This window comes from Lynx canadensis, chromosome D2 (genome assembly GCF_007474595.2).
Source record: "Lynx canadensis isolate LIC74 chromosome D2, mLynCan4.pri.v2, whole genome shotgun sequence".
NCBI classification, from domain to species: Eukaryota; Metazoa; Chordata; class Mammalia; order Carnivora; family Felidae; genus Lynx; species Lynx canadensis.
The window spans coordinates 87,096,442-87,114,594 of NC_044313.2; the positions used below are offsets into that span (position 1 = coordinate 87,096,442).

General features: G+C 52.5%; 1 pseudogene; it reads left to right on the forward strand.

Moving 5' to 3' along the window:
• Positions 1 to 326: 326 nt before the first annotated feature.
• Positions 327 to 17,147, forward strand: LOC115526951 (annotated as a pseudogene).
• Positions 17,148 to 18,153: the final 1,006 nt, after the last annotated feature.

An 18,153-nucleotide genomic window follows, 5' to 3' on the forward strand; every position in this document is an offset into this window, starting at 1 on the left:
TGGGTCTTGTTTTTTTTTATCCATTCTGATACCCTATGTCTTTTGGTTGGCGCATTTGGTCCATTTACATTCAGTGTTATTATAGAAAGATACGGGTTTAGAATCCTTAGGATGTCCGTACGTGTACAGTGTAGCCCCCACAAAAAGGGCTTCTGTGTTGGTGCACCCGAATCATCTGCAGAGACACAACCACCCACCCTTGTTGAGCCCGTTTGTGACTCTGCACCATTGTGGTCGCCAGGCTCTGGCTGCTGTGCTCCTCGGAGACGGTGGTGGAGGCACATCTGAGAAGAGTGTATCTGAACGAGTGAAGGGGTTAGGAGGAGATGTCGCTCACTTGCGCACTGTGGTTCCGGAGAGGCCTTTTCCGGAGGGGTCGCTCGGGAGCTGAGGCTGACCGAGCACTCTCCCAGCAGTCTGACTCCGAGGCCAAGGGCCGGGGTCAAGGAGGAGCTTGGCTTTGTTGTGAGCGATGGAAGGGGAAGCGGAGCCAGGTGAGGCACCAGGCAGCTGGTGTTGGGACAGAACCTACCCTGTAAGGGGTTGGGTTTTCAGATAAGGGCCTGGGGTCGTTGTGTCCTCAGGGGGAAGGACTGGCATGATGTTGTTGAATTTTTTAAAAGCTGGTGCTGGTTCTGTGTGGATAGTGGGTTGGGGGAGGAGACAAGAATGGATGCAGTGTAGACGTCATTGGGTAGAGTGGCTCCTTGTAATGCGGGGGTTGAGCTCTAAGATTCGTGCTTTAGGCAACAGGTACAAGCCCCTCACATCACCCATCACATAAAGCACAGGACAGTGTGCGTCTTTATATCCTATACAGAAGTACGTAACGTTTAAAAGCAGCGTGTATAATATTTACGTGTGTGGGTACAAGGCGTACACTAAAGTATTCACCTGTTCTGGAGTGCATGGCAGGCACGGTACTAGGTGCTGAACACTATGTGCTGCAGGTACCTCGCCCCGAGATGTGTGCGGTTTTACGGAGAGCAATAGAAGGGCACGGGAGTGTGTGGTTCGGTGGAATAGGGGGAACGTGTGCACAGTGCGGCTGCAGGATGGCCGTTTTGTCCCATGGGTCGGCGTGGGTCAGACTCGGGGAGGCGGTTTTCCTTGGGAGGTTCGGCTGCCCTGTGTTCTCCTTCATGCACCCCACTCTGTCTCCTGGACGCCTTTCCAAGCACCTCGTAGTGGAGCTCCATCTGGGCAGACTGTGGGCTCTTTGAGTTCCACACGGGCCACCACCCTCCTCCCCACACCTGTGCCTCCTCCTGGGAACAGAGCAGTTTGCTCCCTGGTCCGGTGGTCAGAAGCCAGGGAGATGGCTTTGCCTCTTTCCTGCTCTTCCCTCTCTCTGCTGCTCCGTGGGTCCTGTGGCGTGGAGCTTGCCTGTCTCAGAGGCCATCTGTGAGGTCTCTGGAGATCTGTACCCTGTCATCACTCGGGTGGAGTCGGGGAGGGGCCGAGTCCTGCGGTCTTCCCTGCGCCGGCCCCACTCACCTCGCAGCTGCTTGGCTGTGGGGCGGGGGGCGCCTCCTGCTGTGCAGAGATGCTGGCTTCCTGCCCCATCCGTGTACAATACGCCTCGCTCTCTGAGAAGACGGCCTTTCTTCCTGAACCTGTGTCCTGCCTGCTGGCCCTTAGTGCTGGGTGTTGCTGAGCAACTTGGTCACTAACTCCTTTGGGGAAACACGTATGCCTTGTGTACAAGGACCGTCTAAACTTCTCCTTTTCTGCGCCTAGGTTGCTCAGTCAGTTAAGCGGCTGACTTTGGCCCCGTCATGAACTTTTTCTTGGCGAGGTAACCCCCGAGACGGGCTCTGAGCTGACAGCCCAGAGCCTGGAGTCTGCTTTCAATTCCTTGTCTCCCTCTCACTCTGCCCGTCCCCTGCTGCTCTCCATCTCTAAGAAATAAAGAATGACATTAAAAAATTAAAACAGAAAATCTATTTCTATTTTACTGTTTTCTGTTGTTCACAAAGGTCGGGCTTGCTTCGTTCTTCCCCAAGGATGAGTAGAGCTGACCGTAGAACATCTTGGTGTTCAGGGTTCCACCCTGCCCACAATTGAAAATCCATGTATAACGTTTGGTCCCCAGAACACTTAACTGTTCAAACTCTCCTGTCGTCCAGTAACCTGAGTAGAAACACAAACAGTGCATTAGCACCTGTATCTTGTATGTGTCATATGCTATATTCTTCGAGTCAAGTAAGCTAGAGAAACAGTTTTACGTCACAGGGAAATAGGTGCACAGCTCTGCGCTGTATTGATCCCTAAGTTTACTCTCCGTTTGTTTCTAGAATGAATTGTCTATCAGAACCCACATCAGTGCCGGCTTAGGTGACACACTACGCTGTTGTTACGTGTATCATTAGCACTATGCATCAGAAATGGGAGGAATTGGAAAGATTCCTGTGTATTTACGGGTGTCACAATTCATGCATTACCAATGAAGGGTGAATGCTTCATGATGGCCTGGTGTAATCAGTACGATTGCTTCGTCATGGCCTAGGAGATACACGGGTGAATGCATGGTTACAAAGCTTGTCTAGCCTGCAGTTTTACAGCCATATTCCTAATACAGTCTGGACACATTGTTACATTACAAAAACGGCCTGTGATAGTAGGCTGAGAGGCATTTTCTCTGGGCGGGGACAGAGAGAGGCCTGCCAGAAGGAAATGTCATTGTTTGAAAGCCAGGTTACGGAACGACACGTTATTCGTTTTATGTCAGATCTTACTGCCCTTATGCCCGTGTGAGGATAGGCTGTGCAAGTGCACACAAGTCTCGCACACGATGTTCCTCCTGATGAATGCTTAGGTGGTGGTGACACACATGCGCCCCGGGCGGCCTGGCTGCAAGCTCCCTCGATTTTCACGCACAGACGTGTGCATGGCAGGCGAAGTGGTTCACTGAGCACCTTGGTGAGGATTTGCTGTCTGGAAAGTGGGGGTGGGTCGTCACAAATGTGCTGATATGCAGACCTGCATGGGGTGGGGTGGACCCGCTAGATGGGGCAGTCTTGGGCCTTGGGGCCTGGCGGTATGGGGGTGGAGGCGGGCACTGTCTGTGCAGCTTTCCAGAAGGGCCTTTCTGTTCCCGGCCAATGTTTCCATAGACGGCTGGCTGGCTTTGGTCCCAGCGCCCTTGTGATGGAAGGGTTCATGTGGGAAAGGAGCCGAGACTCTGCCGGATCACTCCTGGTGGCAGCGTGCTTTCCAGCGATGCCACTTCCATGCCGCCTTCCTCGCCCTCCGTCTGCTTCGCCAGATCTCCTCTCTGTGCTGTCTTCTTCTGTGACCTCCTCTGGGCTTTTCTCTGTGCTCGTGACCTTCTGTAGGATACGCATTTTGAATCCCTGCATCCCCCAACTCTTTTTCTTTTTCTTTTTCTTTTTTTTCTTTTTGCCATATGCACAGTCTCATTCATGAGTTTCCTGATTGGCTGTGTCATAGGTCCTGGAAATCCCGCACGTCGTATGGACAGTCATCTCTAGCAGGGATTTCTTGATTGTGTTGGGCTTGATGGTTTTCCCAGAGTTTTTTGTAACGTCCCTTGGCATCTTCCTGACTTTCATAATGTTAACTCTGTGGCGGTTCTCTTTGGTAGCATTGACTGTCCTTCTTGTAAAGTGCCTGTGTCATGGGCCTCACAGATCCTCGTGGCCCCTGGTCCGCAGGCTGACTTAGACCCGCTGCGCTCCAGAGCGAGTGAGCCGCCAAGACACGTTTGGTGGTGACCCGTGGGGTTCTGGGTGGCCAGGACATTGTCCAATGTCAGAAGAACTTTAGAGGACAGTCCCTTGCTTTCAGCGTACTTCCTGAGTTGAGGGACAGAGCCGGGATGGAACTGGTCCAGGGCAAGGGCTCTGGTTGTGCAGCCAGACCACTGGCCACTGGGACTTGTTGCCTTCAGGACCCTGGGGTGAGCTTCCTACACAGGGCCAGCCACCCTGCTCACACCCCTGCCTGTATCCGCTCAGTCAGTAGCTGCTTCACCCCTTCCTACCCAACATCTTGCTGCTCACTTGTCTTTCTCATGAATAAATGTCGTTTGTGGCATTTTCCCCCCGACAGGGCACCTCCTTCTGCATGAAAAACCTGTGCAGGCAGCCGTGGTCTCCTCAAGTGATTTTCTTGGGTTTTCACTTTTTGTGTTGGAGCGGTTGACATGCGGTGGATGGTAGTTCCTGCTTCTCTGCAATCTTCTCTGGGGCGTCTGGGAAACCGTGTGCTTCCTCTTCGTGGTAGAAGCTGCTTCTCCTATCATCTGGACCATTTTCAAAGCCAAACCCCTTTCTAAAATCACCAAGCTATCCTGTGCCTGCATTGAAATGTGCCAGTTTTCGATCCTCCCCTTCCTTCTGCCTTACGTCGTGATGTCAGGTCTTCACTTGTCTTGCAGTTTGAGTTGAGTCTGCAGGTGTGCCTGTCTCACAGCAGTCCTACATCCACAGAGATGCCACATCTTCCACCCGAGACACAAAGATGTCTCACCAATAGCACCAGGTTTTTGCATGTGCTGGGGTAGCCGCAGCGAGAGCTTCGAGAATTTCCCTTTCTTTGTGCCTCCACGGTCCTCACGCTGGCCAGCTGGCAGCTGCAGCTGTGGACCTCATTACATATCAGGCCATTCAGCCTTTTCTTATCATGCCATGAGCCTTCTCTGCATCGCGGGAGCACGTCCAGCATCCCTGGGGACACTTCAGACAGGTGCCGGGGTGTAGTTAAGGTTCATGGTATTGCCCTTAACACGGTGAAAATGACGCAGGAACCCTGAGAAATCACTTCTCCTGTGGTGCTTGATTTCCTGGAGAAAGGAAGTGCTTCCCAAGAGCTGAGTAGCAGATTCGTGGATTCGTGCAACACTTGAGGGGACCTCAATAGCAACAGGAGGTGGTGCACCCTTCCCCCAGAGGACAGCGTCTGCTACAGCTCGTGTTATGCGGGTAGGACTTAATCCTGCGTCTCCACATTTGTTTGCCTTTCTCTTGACTGCAGATGGCACCATGTAGGTACGGTCAGTTTCTGTGTGCAAAATGATACGTTTTATCTTGTTACGCTAGGTTTGTGTATGTTTTTGGAGAGGAAATGCTCTAATAGCCTAGTATCTGCGTATATTTCATGCACTCGTGGCCTCCCTTTTACTTACTAGTTTTGATACTTCGTAGCTGCTCAGCTCATCTGCCAGTCTTTCCAAACGTCACACATCTCCAGAAAAGTTTCCAATGTATTTATTGGAACAAAAATCCCCACATAGAAATGGGCCTGCACAGTCCTACATCAAGGATCAGATAGGCTTCTGTGGGTTCACCTTGTCAAGTCAGATTGCAAGGAACGTGGTCAGTTCTGTGGCAACATTCCCGTTGATTTGGAAAGGGCTAATTTATGAAGGAACTTGAAGTATGTCACCAGTTTGTACTTGGATTTTCTAGAATGGCTGAAATCAACATCTCTCTTTATTTGGAATGTCAGTTGTTAAGTGAACGTTTATCCCCTGGTTTGTCCTACAGAGCCAAAAGCTCTGGGGCGCCTGGGTGTCTCAGGGCGTTAAGCGTCTGACTCTTGGTTTCAGCTCAGGTCATGATGTCATGGTTCAGGGATTGAGCCCTGCACCGGGCTCTGGGCTCGACTGACTGGAGAGTGTGCGTCCACCTCCTTGGAGCCCACCTGTACGCCATGTCCTTGGCGGGCACCTAGTATTGGCGGGAGAGAAGCCCCACGCGGGGTGGTGGGCCCTGGCATCACTCTCCTCAGAAACCCTTCCTCCATAATATTTCCTGCTTGACTAAGGAAAGAAGTCGTAAAGTCGCCCTTTCGTCAAGAGTCCTACCATCATTTTTGCAAAGTCCATCGGGTGTGGTTGAGTCTGATTGAGCCAGGGGTTCAGGCTAAGACAGCAGCTTTTGAGTACCGTCAGCCTTTCCCCACTGCCGCTCCACAAGCCTGCTTGCCAGACGAGGCCAGAGGCTGGGGATGGGCAGGAGGCTTCTCGGCCTGTTGCTCCCGAGTCAGCAGAGTTCCTGAGTCCTAGACCTGCCAGGCACCTGAAAACGTCTGTCCCCTTGAGTGTCGGTCCCTCCGAAAATCCCCGGGACTCCTGTGGGTGGTGAGGAGGGGACTGGTGTGTGTGATGCTACTTGAGGGTGGTGGGTGCTGGGACTTTGGAGGGCCACGGAGGCCAGGTGTGCTCTGGTAAAGACCCCCTGTGTCTCTCCACTTTTGTCCCCTCTCCGCCCCCAGGAGTGTGCAGCTCTCGCTGCAGAGCTCCACACCTGCAGGGAGCAGCTCGTGCAGAGAGAGGAGGAGATCGCCAACCTGAAGGCGGAGAGAAACAACACCAGGGTCAGTAGGCGCACTGCCAGTGTCTTTAAACACAGGACACCATTCACTCCCCTTGTCCACATGTCCCCATGGAGTTGGCTGGGACCTATTGTTCTCAAACCTTGTTTGATCCGTGAGGAGGAGTAAGGCTATTTTAACACATTCGAGGGGGTGGCTCCCTACCTGGGAACTGAATTGAAGGGATTCAGACTTGGTTTTGCATTTGGTGAACTTGAGGCCCGGAATTGAAGGCGTTCTTGACACACGGTTTTCCTTTTGCCTCTCCCGCCAGCTGCTGCTGGAACATTTGGAGTTCCTCGTCTCCAGGCACGAGAGAGCTCTTCAAAAAACAGTCATACGGCGACAGGCGAAGACTCCGGCTGGCGTGTCCAGTGAGGCGGAGGTGCTCAAGGTCCTCAACTCCATATTGGAGAAGGACAAAACCGAGGCTGAAACGGTGTGCCTAGCCACGGCGGTTCTCAACTTGTACACATGCTGTGTGTTCTAGGCACACTTTGTGTGTTTGTGTGACTGGAGTTTCCTTTTCATCTTCTTGAATTCTTGTAAGAAGACAGGTCTGTATGGTGAAAAAGCAGTAGTTGGTGGAAATGTTGTGTGTATCGATTGGCTAGTACAAATTGCATAATGTAGGTTATTTCGGGGAAGATTTGTCTCCAATGTAAAATTGAAAGCGCTTAACAAGCAAGTTTGTCAACACGAGCATCCGTGAAAAACCTTAGCAGCATTCTGTCATGTTATTTGAGGCGAAGGGGATCTTAGGGTAACTGTATAGTAAGGACTAATGAAACACCTCTGTGTACAAACTCAATCCCTTTGTTTTCAGGTGAGAGAGCAGCTACGTGTGGCACTGGAGGGGTGTAGTTTCATAGAAGAAGAATTAGGGGCCACACGCAGAGTTCAGCTCCAGACATCATCCCAGGATTTGATCGGAGGGGGTTTCCTTTTTATCCATTGTTTTTAAAACAACATATGAAGACTAGCAGTGGGGGCCCTCACATGTTGCTTCCCTTTTTGAGTTTCAAAGGTGCAGAGCCAGATGAAAGAGCTCCTGGCTACCCTGTGCACTCTCGTGGCCAAGCTGGAAGAGGACCTAGACATCTCAAGGAAAGACCTCATCCTTTCTGAAGCAATGAACACCATATTACAAAGAGATGTCCGTGAAGTGAGTGTCGGTTGAAATGGCCACGCCGTCGTCGAGCCAAACGTGGGGTGTTTGGTTCGGCCTTGCCCAGTGTGTCCTTCGTCTCCCACGGGTTTTGAACGTTTGGAGTTTGGTAGAAGTAGCGGCAGAACGGGACGTGACTCCGGGGCCTGGGCGGGCTGCCTTCCCGTCTGCGTGGTGGAATCTGTCCTCCCTGGGCTCTCCCCTGCAGAGGCCTGGCGGGCAGGCGGCAGAGTGGCCTCGGGTGTGGAGTGTGGGCCACCTGAGCTTGGCCCATGCCGTGCTCTCGGTCCGTTTTGGGAACACACTCGGCACGTAGGAACCAGCGTGGTGCTGCCAGGTCGCTTCCGGGGGCACGACCGTGCGAGGGCGGCTCTGCCGAGGGGCCGTCACGGCTGCCTCTGCCGCCCTGCCCTCCTCCCAGGGGTTCCGTGCTCCTGGTCGTGGCGGTCAGAGTGAGCGAGGGGCAGCCCGCTGGTCCTGGTGTAAGGTCATGGAGGAGTGCGGCCGCTTCTGCACGTGTGGTCGTCGATGGGAATGTGATCATTGTCACAGAAACTAGTAAGGGTAGGATGGTTTCTCTGTGCCTCCTCCTGTCACTGTGAGCTGCCCTTTGCGCACAGTCCCCGCACACCCCACCCCCAGCCCGGCAATGCCACCTCAGGAAGACCCTGTCAGACCCTGGAGGGTGTACGTGCACGAGCAGTCTGTTTAGTACCTTAGTGTGGGTGAGGTCGTGTCAGAATTTAAAACGAAAGTATTTGCAGAAATTATATAACTAGTTCAGTGAAGTTGTTGTTTGGCAGAGGTGGGGAGAGACCCCTCAGCAGAGTTCAATATGCAGAGAATTTAGAAAATCCTTTCTTAGGACTCATCACTTTCACTCTTGAGACTGCTGACATAAATTGCTTAGTAAACACGGAGGGCTGGAAGAGGAATCTTTCGGGTGTTGGACAAGAAACGCAGGGCAGGAGGTTCTGGTTCCATTTGCAGTGTCAGATACCATGGGACACAATGTTGTTACAGGGTTAGGCTATAGAAGATGACTTCCAGTTACATGAAAGGTGGAGTTTGGCTTCCATTTGTTAACACTGCTGCTTCAACTTTGTGGTAATTGGATGAGATTTCATCCGCCTTTTCCCCGGAAAAAGGATGGTTGTCTCATGGTGTGTGCCTCCAGAGGCAAGTCGCTGTTCTGTGGAAAGCTCAACGGTGTCCGGAGGCAACCGAGGTTGTGACTTCCGGGAGACTTTATTATCCGTTTGTCTTTGAACACATGGGAAAGAATAAGCCTGGGTAACCGGTCAGAATCCCGAGCAGCCTCCGCACTGTCGGCACAGAGCCTGACGCGGGGCGCCAACTCACAGAGCGACACCGGCTGAGCCACCCAGGTGCCCCGAGGATGCTACTTTTCTGTTTGTTTGGAAAATGAGGATTTCGCCCGGTTTTTGTGTCTGGAGTGTGTTAATGTGTCGTACGCTGATTCTTTCCCTGTTTTCCCTCTGAAATACCTGCTGTAGGCCATGGCCCAGAAGGAAGACATGCAAGACAGGATCACTACCCTTGAGAAGCGCTGCCTCAGGGCACAGCACGAAGCCACCTCTCTGCACGACCTCAAGGATAAACTTGAAAACGAGATCGCAAAGAAGGACTCTCTGCATCGACAGGTCGTTGGTTTCGTTGAACTTCATTCCACTTTTATTAATTACAAGTCAAGTTAAGGACCAAGTGTCAATGTCAAGGTTTTAGGATCTTAGAATCTTGTGTTGACCAGCGGGGTTACTTCAACCTCCAGGGTTTAATTCTTTCGAATTTTATGGAAGCATGTTATGGGGCTCCCGTCCTTGATTCCTTCTTTGTCTTGTCTTACATGCACGTTACTCTGTTGCCTGTTAGCCCTGTTTCCAAAGGAGCAGGGAGTGGCCGGGAATGTGTAGGCAGCTGTCCATTTTGGTTAGTACCTGAGATCGGGGGGAATGGCAGGTGCAGAAGCGTAGTCTGGTGTGAGGATGTGAGACCCTGTGTTTTGGGAAGCAGCACGTCTCTTCCTTGGTTGTCTCAGGTCATCCGGCATTGAACAGGAAAACCACATCCAGCTTCTTGGAAACAGAGTGAGTTTGCCTGGTGTGTTTGTCAAATGTGTCAGTCGACCCAAAATGATAATCAAAGTGAAATACTAGGAAGCCATTAAAATGACATGGAGGAATGCTGTTTGAGAGCACGTAACATGTTCCAAATCACGAGTGTAAAGGGCAGATCGTGAAATACTATGTGTACAGCACGTGATTTATTTTTTAGGGTTTTAAAGCATGATACGCAGTCTGTATATACACACAGAGCTATATGCACACAGAAGATGGAAGGAGTCTGTGGGAACAAACGTTAACCTTGCAAAAACCTCACCTTGTACATGATTTTTAAAATGACTTTATATATTTTTAATGCTTATTTATTTTTGAGAAAGGGAGCCAGAGTGAGAGAGAGAGAGAGAGAGTGAGCATGAGCAGTGGAGGGCAAGAGAGGGAGAGAGGGAGACACAGAATCCAAAGCAGGCTCCAGGCTCTGAGCTGTCAGCACAGAGCACGAGGCGGGGTTGACCCCATGAGCTATGAGATCATGACCTGAGCCGAAGGTGGACGCTTAACCGACTGAGCCACCTCGGCTTCCCTCAAAGTCCTTTAACAAAAAAATCTCGTGTCTAAGTTTTCCACGTTGATGTTTTCCACGTTTTTGGTCAAGAGGGAGAGTGTTTTTGTTGAATCATGGTACACTTCCAAAAAGAACTCAACTGGCATCAGGCATGCTCTCAGAAGCTCTGTGCTGGCTGATGTGCCCACCTCCGAGTGTCCTATGCAGCGAGCCCTCGGACCACAGTATAAATATGTTTACGAAGGGTTAGGACCGAACCCTTCTCTCCTTAACTGGTCAGGAAGAGCGAGCAAGCTCCTCCAGAAGATGGGTTTTCTTTACTGTGTGGGAACTTTGTCTTTGGAAAGACTTCTTTGAAGATACTGAAGAAGAGCAAAGAGTTTGGCAAGACATGTTTGGTGAAAGGAGGACCAAGGCAGTGAGTGACTCCTTGCAGAAAGGAAAGGTTTACTCTGAAGCACCTGCCAAACTGTTGGCTTCAGTCAGAACTAACAGTAGATCTCTGCATTTAGATTTTGTTTCACTTTATTAAAAATGGAAACGGAGAGAAGACTTGCTACACTTTGATGCTTTGCCTTCATTTCCTAGACTGTGGATCAAAACCGCCAGTTGCAAGAGCGCCTGGAGGTGGCGGAGCGGAAGCTGCAGCAGACCCCGAGGAAGGCCAAGTCGCTGCCCGAGGTGGAAACCGAGCCGGCCCAGAGGGTGGCCACCCTCTGCAAGGTGGGGCCCCCGTTTCCTTCTGGGTCCCATGGTGGGAATGTCATTTTCAAGGCGGTCCGTTCTTGTATCTCATTTCTCACCGGTAACGTCGGCGTGCCAAAGTCCGCGAGCCAGCTGAGATCTGTTTTCGGTGCTACTTTGTCTGAGATTGGAATGCTTTCCAAACGGCAGACATCATCCCCAGTTTTGTTCCCTCCGGTTTTGTCCGACGTGTGCTGTTTGCCGTTGGCTGCATCTAAGACTCACTGCTTTTCAGAGTTAAGCCAGCGACTCAGAGCTCAAGATAGTAGCCTTGGGTAAGAGAAGGACAGGGGTGCCTGGCCGGCACAGTCAGTGGAGCTTGGGACTCTTGATATCAGGGTCATGAGTCTGAGCTCCCAACCTTGAGTTCATGACCTGAGCTGAAGCCAAGAGTCAGAACCCGACTGACTGAGCCACCCAGACACCCCTGTAAGAAATAAATCTTTAAGGAATTCACTCGCAGGTTCCACAAATAGAGTCGAGGAACGTGCCAGACACAGTCCCTGCCCTCCCAGTTCTCACAGCCCTCACCACCCACAGAGGAAGGCAGCAGTTGAAGAGGTAGTTTCCAGACATGATGTAGTCGGTGTTGGCATCGAGTGATGCACACAGGACGAGGGAGCACATGACTGGGCAGCCAGTCCGTCCTTCCGGAACCTGGGCTGAGGGAACCTGTAGCAGGGGGCCTGTCGGTGCTTCTGTGTCACCGGTTCCAGTGCAGTGAGGGTCCCAGTGGGAAGGGGGGTGAGTTCGTCACGGGATAATGACCCTCAAGGCTGCCATCAAGTCGGGCAGGCGGCATTGGGCGCCCACAGGCCCAGGCTCCAAGAGAGCCTCTCCTCCTTTGTGATCTGCATGTCAAGTCTCCGTTTCTTTTCTCGCCTGTCCTCTCTCCTGTCCCTGGTCAGCCGTGCAGCCCGACCCTTTGTCTTTGGACACTGTGCTGCTGAGGAAGCTAAATTGTTGGAAGTAACTTCCCAGCTTAGGAAGGCAGCACGCCTGTTTGCTCCTTCCGCTTGCTGCTTCCTCCTGTCCGTGCTGAGTGGCCAGGGGTGTCTCCCGGGGGACGAGGCACCGTCCAAGGATCCGGGGCCCGGGGTGGGGACGAGACCGTTGCCTACCCCCGGTCACCAGCATGGAAGCCCACTGCTTCCCACTGGCACGCATGAGGCCGGTAGGGACTGTGAGCAGGCAGAAGGCCGCTCACAGCACGTCGTGCGTAGGCACGGCGTGTGGTGCGGGGCAGCCAGCTCTTCTGACCCCGCTGTCGCCCACAGGCCGAGCAGAGGCGTGGCAACATCGAGGAAAGGCTGTGCCAGATGGAGGCCCAGCTGGAGGAAAAGAACCAAGAACTGCAGCGGGTACGTGTCCGAGCGGAGCAGCCGCGCACCTGGCAGTGGTTGAGGATGAGGCGCAGGCTGGGAGTGTGGGGGTAGGGAGTGGTCCCTTGTTTCCCACTTCTCCCCACGTGGACGCCAGGCCCCTTCTCGATCCCATCAGGGGTACAGTGCACTCTTGTGCGAGTTGGACGCTAGCGAACACTCCTAGCCTGTGGACAATGTTCTCTGGGCGCTGGGGCCCCGTAGGCAGTGCCACCTAGGGGTGGAGGCACCCGCACAGCCCACCGTGCCCACCAGCTCATTAGCAGCTACTCACGGTTGACGCGGGACCTCGTGGGTGTCCCTTGGCCAAAGCAGAGGTACTGGCCTGGGGTAGGGCAGCCTAGAGGAGGGGTCTCCTTCCCTAGGACATGACACTGAGGTCCTGAAATCAGGTCAGGGGCCTGACCTTGGTCCCCACATCCTGAATTTCTACTTGAGATGTAAAGGCACAGGTCGGGTAGATGTTCCTAAGAAGAGGAATAGCGTAATCGAGCCTTGACGAAAGGGAGGCCCGTGTCCCCTGAATCCCCTGAGATTTTTCCCTGCGGGAGCTGGTCGGACGTCAACATGAAACACCCAGGAGACAGAGCAGGCAGCAGCGTCCCCAGCTTGGGACGTCCATCCAAGGCCATCGGGTTTTGTTTTCACCAGAAAACTCAAAACACTCACCCTTAACTTACAGCAGAAACTCGTGTGCTTGGCCCTCAGGGTCAGAGAATAAAACATGAGTTTCCGCGGAGTGAAGCTTCTGATGCCAGCGTGACGGCTCGTGTTGGCCGACCCCAGCCCGCCATGACACATGCACACAAGCGAGCACAACCAGACGCTAGCCTCTTGGGCCGAGAATTCGACCTCACCTACTTAGAGAAGCACTTCATTGCCTTTAGGACTGTATGGGAGTTTGGAGGGACAGGTGTTGAGATAAGGATTCCATTATAACTGAGACAATTCCAAGGACACTTTTAAGCTGCTTTGCTTGAAAAATACTTGGGTGCTGATCCCTTCTTGTGGGGTGGCCAGGGTCTTTTCCAAGTGATGGCCGTTGCTGCGTGTGAGGTGTGGTGGTCGTGCTTTCTGTTGCCTGCTCCCAAGGAAAGAGGTGCCAGCGGGTGTGGCTTAGAGATGAGGAAGCCCGAGCCTGGAGGGACTGTCCGTTGCCTAGCCTGCGGGTGTGTCCTGTGGGCTCTTCCTCCTCCCTGGGCCCCCCGACTGCAGGGCACATGTGTACTCCATACCCCACGGCCCTCCGCCCGGCAGGAGCCCCTGAATCCTGCCGGCCTGTCCTCGCCGCTTCTGTTTTGGGTTAATTCAGGATATGCGGTAGAAACAAGTTTGAAAACCATACGATTGATGAGAGGTCGATAAAACACAGACCCGTGAACTTTGCGGTTACGTTCGGAAATTACTTGAGGTAAATGCAAGTTTCCATTACAAAACGTTCAGGAGATGTGTGAATTTCACGAAAAACAGGTGAAAGTCTTTTTTCTTATCTTTCGGTTTTGTCAACGGATTCATTTCTTTCCCCCTGAGGCCAGATCCGAGCTTCTGTTTCCGCCCCGGAATATGCCTCCTCCCGTGTGTAGATCAGCTGATCCCCTTAAGAATATGCTCTTTCCTGCATGTACATCTGCCCCCTGAGCCCATCTGAGAGCTAATAATGAGGACATTCGTGAGGGCCCATGCGTGTTTTGTTTCCCAGAAACAAAGGGACCTGCTAAGTGATGACCCCTGGGAAGCAGGTTCCTGCGTTTCTGTGCCCCGCTAGGTCGGTGCTGGCAGTGACGCACAAGCACGCCAAAGAGTGCCGTGCGAAGGGGCAGCCGAGGATGGCGTGCGTGTGGGTCACACCGCTGGTCATTCGCACGCCTGAGCCGGTGTTCGCACTTTGGCTTGAAGCCTGCGTCTTCTCTTTCAGGTAAGGCAGAGAGAAAAACTGAAGGAAGAGAGTAATCAACATCTGTCCAACACTATTGACAAGCTCCTTTCCGAATCTGACGAGCGTCTTCAGCGTCATCTGAAAGAGAGAATGGCTGCTGCGGAAGATAAGGTAGGACATGAGAGACAGCGGCTGAGTGCCCCCGTCCTCACAGAGGAGACGCTCACGTTGTGATCCTGAGGAGCAGCGTGGAGCAGAGGCCAACAGCCACGGCAGAAAGAAGAAATGATTCTTTCACGCGGAAAAACTGCAGGCTGTTACCCACTGCCTGCGTTAAGTTCCCAGTGTCCTGTCCCTGCCCGACGTATGTGTGCGGGAAGGTGCGTCTCACTGTCTAGAAGAGGAGTATGGTCTGGGGAGGGCCCGAGAGTAAGTATTTTAGGCTTTTACTAACTGAGACGTGAGGAGTGAGCTAGCTTCATGCTAATCCAAGATGGGCACAGAAACAGCCATAGGCAGTATATAACTAAGGGGAGGGGCCGTGTGCCGATAACCCTTTGTGGATAGGACCCGGCGGTGGCTGGATGTGGTCGGCAGGCCCTCGTTTGCCGCCCCTGTGCTGGAACCTTCAGCCTGGTTCTTGTCTGGGGAGCTAATTTCTACCTCTTTTGTCCAGACGGACCGGTAGGAGTGCGCAGTTCTGTCAAGCATTTAACCGGGTGAAAACAGGGTATCTCCTGTTCCATCTCCTGCATCCCTCTTTTCATCTGGGTTGGAAAGAGTCTAAGCCTGGACTCTTACACCATCATAACGGATACACTTGAGGTGTTAACGGGAGGGAAGCAGTATCATAGGATCTCTGTGAGAGAAGCTCTGGTGGTGACAGTTGGATGCGGACCTGATACTACCGGTTCTGGTTACACCTGTGTCCCTGTAGATGAGCCCAGAATCTTCCCTAAGATTGGCACTTGGAGACACCAGTGAGCAATGCTAATTACACGACACGCTTGTTTTGGGTAAAACCCATTGTGAGGTGCGTTATTATACCCCACGTGAGGTTCTACCTTGATCACTGGGGCCAGCCTTTCGGTAGAATAGTTGTATGTGAGATTGGAAGTATATGTACGAAACTTAGGTCAGGTTTCCCAAGTGACTGAGGCATCACAGACCCTAAAAGCTAGTACAAACCAGTGTACCTGCTGCAAGTAAACTTAGGAACTTGTCATACTTACAGTCAGACAGTGATCCGTGAAGAAATTGTACGTGGACAAAGTATGAGTAAAGGCTGTTACTGCAGTTTCACAGACAGCATTTCACTCTGTGGTCATGTGACCCGGTTCGTTGGGATGGCCATCCGCTCCATGCCTGGTCTGTGGTGCTGCGTTATTGTAAAGAGAAATGTAGGCATGCTCTAGCATGTGGAACGTTTGAAAGAATCAACACTAAAGGACTGTCAGTCCCTTTCTCAGAAGTCTCTGTTAGGAGAAGTTGGCAATCTAAAAAAACAGTTACAAGAACGCAACGTGAGAAGGTATTTCCATCTCTCAATCATTCAGTGATGGGTTGAGACTGGAAAGGAGCAGGTGACCTCTGGGGCTCACACTTCCTCCAAGGCGAGCCACCAATGTGCTTTCGAGCGGCCCCACGCTCACAAGTCTGAATGGCACGCACGTGGCGGAGTTGGAGCCGAGCGGCCTATGGGGTTCAGATTTCTGAGTCCCTTCACGGGTTCGCTCGAAAGCTAAAATGTTCACGTAAACCTTTCGTTGAGTGCAGCGTTACCCAGCAGGAAGGTAACAGGTGACACGGGTGTCATCCCAAGGGTTCTCGCGGCTGCATTTGAAATGGTCAAACAGACGGGTGATGTTAGTTTTCATGTAGCCCGATGCAGGCAGCATGTTATTGTATCATGTAAATAGTGTAGACATGAAGGAGCTACTCTACAATGTTTTTCCACATTCAGTCCTTGCAACCCACGGGGCGTCTCACAGTTCCATCCCCTGTGGTCGGGACCCGCCCCATTTTGGGCGCTCAGTTAGCCACATGCGGTGGTGTCTGCTGCCTGGGACGGCACTGCCTAGGGGGTAGTTGTGTGACCGAAGCTCCTCGTCGGTTTTGCTCCCTGGCGCTGCGTGTGCAGACGTGAGGCTGGGCTGCAGAGGGTCCACGACGGAGCACATGCCTATGGCACAGAAGGGCTGTTCCCCCACCGCCCAGAAAGTCCTGCTCCTCTCTACATAATTAGGAAGAAGTCCTAGTGGCTCGGTGTTTCTCCTCTGTAACCTTGCTATGCCTGAGACCTAACCGTTCAGTAGGGTTTAGGACGTTCACTTGGTGATCCGGGTGTTTACTGGAGGACTCTTGGAGAGAATGGTCTTGGGGTTTGTAACTGCTGAATTTACCCATCGTGGTTATGATGGTCAGCATTTCAGCACACTTGATGCAAGGAGTGTTTTCCAGTTTTTCTTGAATTCTAATGAACCTACAGTGTTGTATCAGTTTCAAGTAGACAGCATACCGCTTCAACAATTGCACACGTGAGTCTGTGCTCGTCACCATCACTGTGGTCACCGTGTGTCACCATACAGAGTCCTTAGGGTATCACGGACCGTATTCCCTGTACTGTGCTTTTCATCCCCGAGATGGCTTTATTTGATATCTGGATGCTGATGCCTCCTAATCACCATCATCTCTTTTGCCCACAGCCCCTACTCTCCTCTCCTCTGGCCACTACCAGTTTGTGCTCTGTGTTGATGCAAAGACTAGTTAACCTTGCTTGCAGTGAGTGTCGTTGTCATTTGCTGCTTTGCAGGATCGGCTTCTACAAAAAATGGAAGCACTGAGTGCCATATTAAAGCGGGCAAGATTCAGAGGCTCTTCGCTTCACCATGGGTATGACACTTCCCGGTTCACAGATCTGTTTGAGATGCGGCTGGGGGCGGCTTCCCTCTGTCACCAGTATGACCCGAACCAGCTCATGGTTCCAAAGTAGAACTGTGGGTGTGCTATGGTATGACCGAAACCGGATCAGAGTTACACACAACAACCCTGAGTGTGTTGTAGTCTGACGCGATCCATTTTCCAGGTACCACCTAACTGAAGATGGGGCGGGGCTGGGGGCGACACTGCCCTTCACCGTACCTAACATGAACCACCTCACAAACACATATGTTAGCACCTGCTGTGTATCTTGCAGAGGAATCCTTTGGCCGAATGGGCAGAGTGACTGGATGTAGCTCGGGGGGCCGGTAGCTTAGAAGTTGGCAAGAGGGAGAAGTAAAACCTGATTCCAGAGGTTAGGTTTGGAATCTCAGGAGACCGGGAGGCATGACAGAGCTCGCAGCCATGGGAGGAGGAGTGGAAGTTAGGGAAAGTTCTGTTCGTGTTTGGGTGGGTTTATTTGCGGCCTCCCTCCACCGAGTGTGGCAGTGATGGTGTGGGGCTAGGAGGGGTCCAGCGTGCCAGGTTCGGCCCAGCATCCCTGGAAGCTATGGTCCCTTCCGCAACGCCAGTGGGGTCACCGTGGGAGTGGACACGTGGCCATGGTGGTGAAGGTCACCTTGACATTGGTGGGGTTAGCGCAGTGCTCGCAGTTTCTTATATTTTTGAAAAGACTGGAGAATGACATGTAATCGCTGTAACTCTGTTGGGACGTTGGTGAGTCGCCTGTGAGGGAGTGGGTCAGCCGGCTTGTGAGCTGCGTCCGGCAGACAGTAATTGTCAGCAAGGTATGAAAAGGTTTGCTTGCTTCTTTGTAGGAAATGGGTACCATGTGAGAGTCTTTCTGGTGTGACAGTGCCTCGAGTAGCTGACTGGGCCCCCTTAGGTGCAGGAAGCAGGCTCCTGCTCCAAAGGCAGGCCCACTCAGGCCTCACTGGGGTCTGTGCGGCTGCCGACGGGGGCTCTCGGGAGAGTCGAGGGTGTGCCGTGGCTGTCCTTGTTGAGCCTGCTTGTAGGAGAGAGAAGTCAGTGCAGGTAGAGTCACAAGCGGCCCTCCC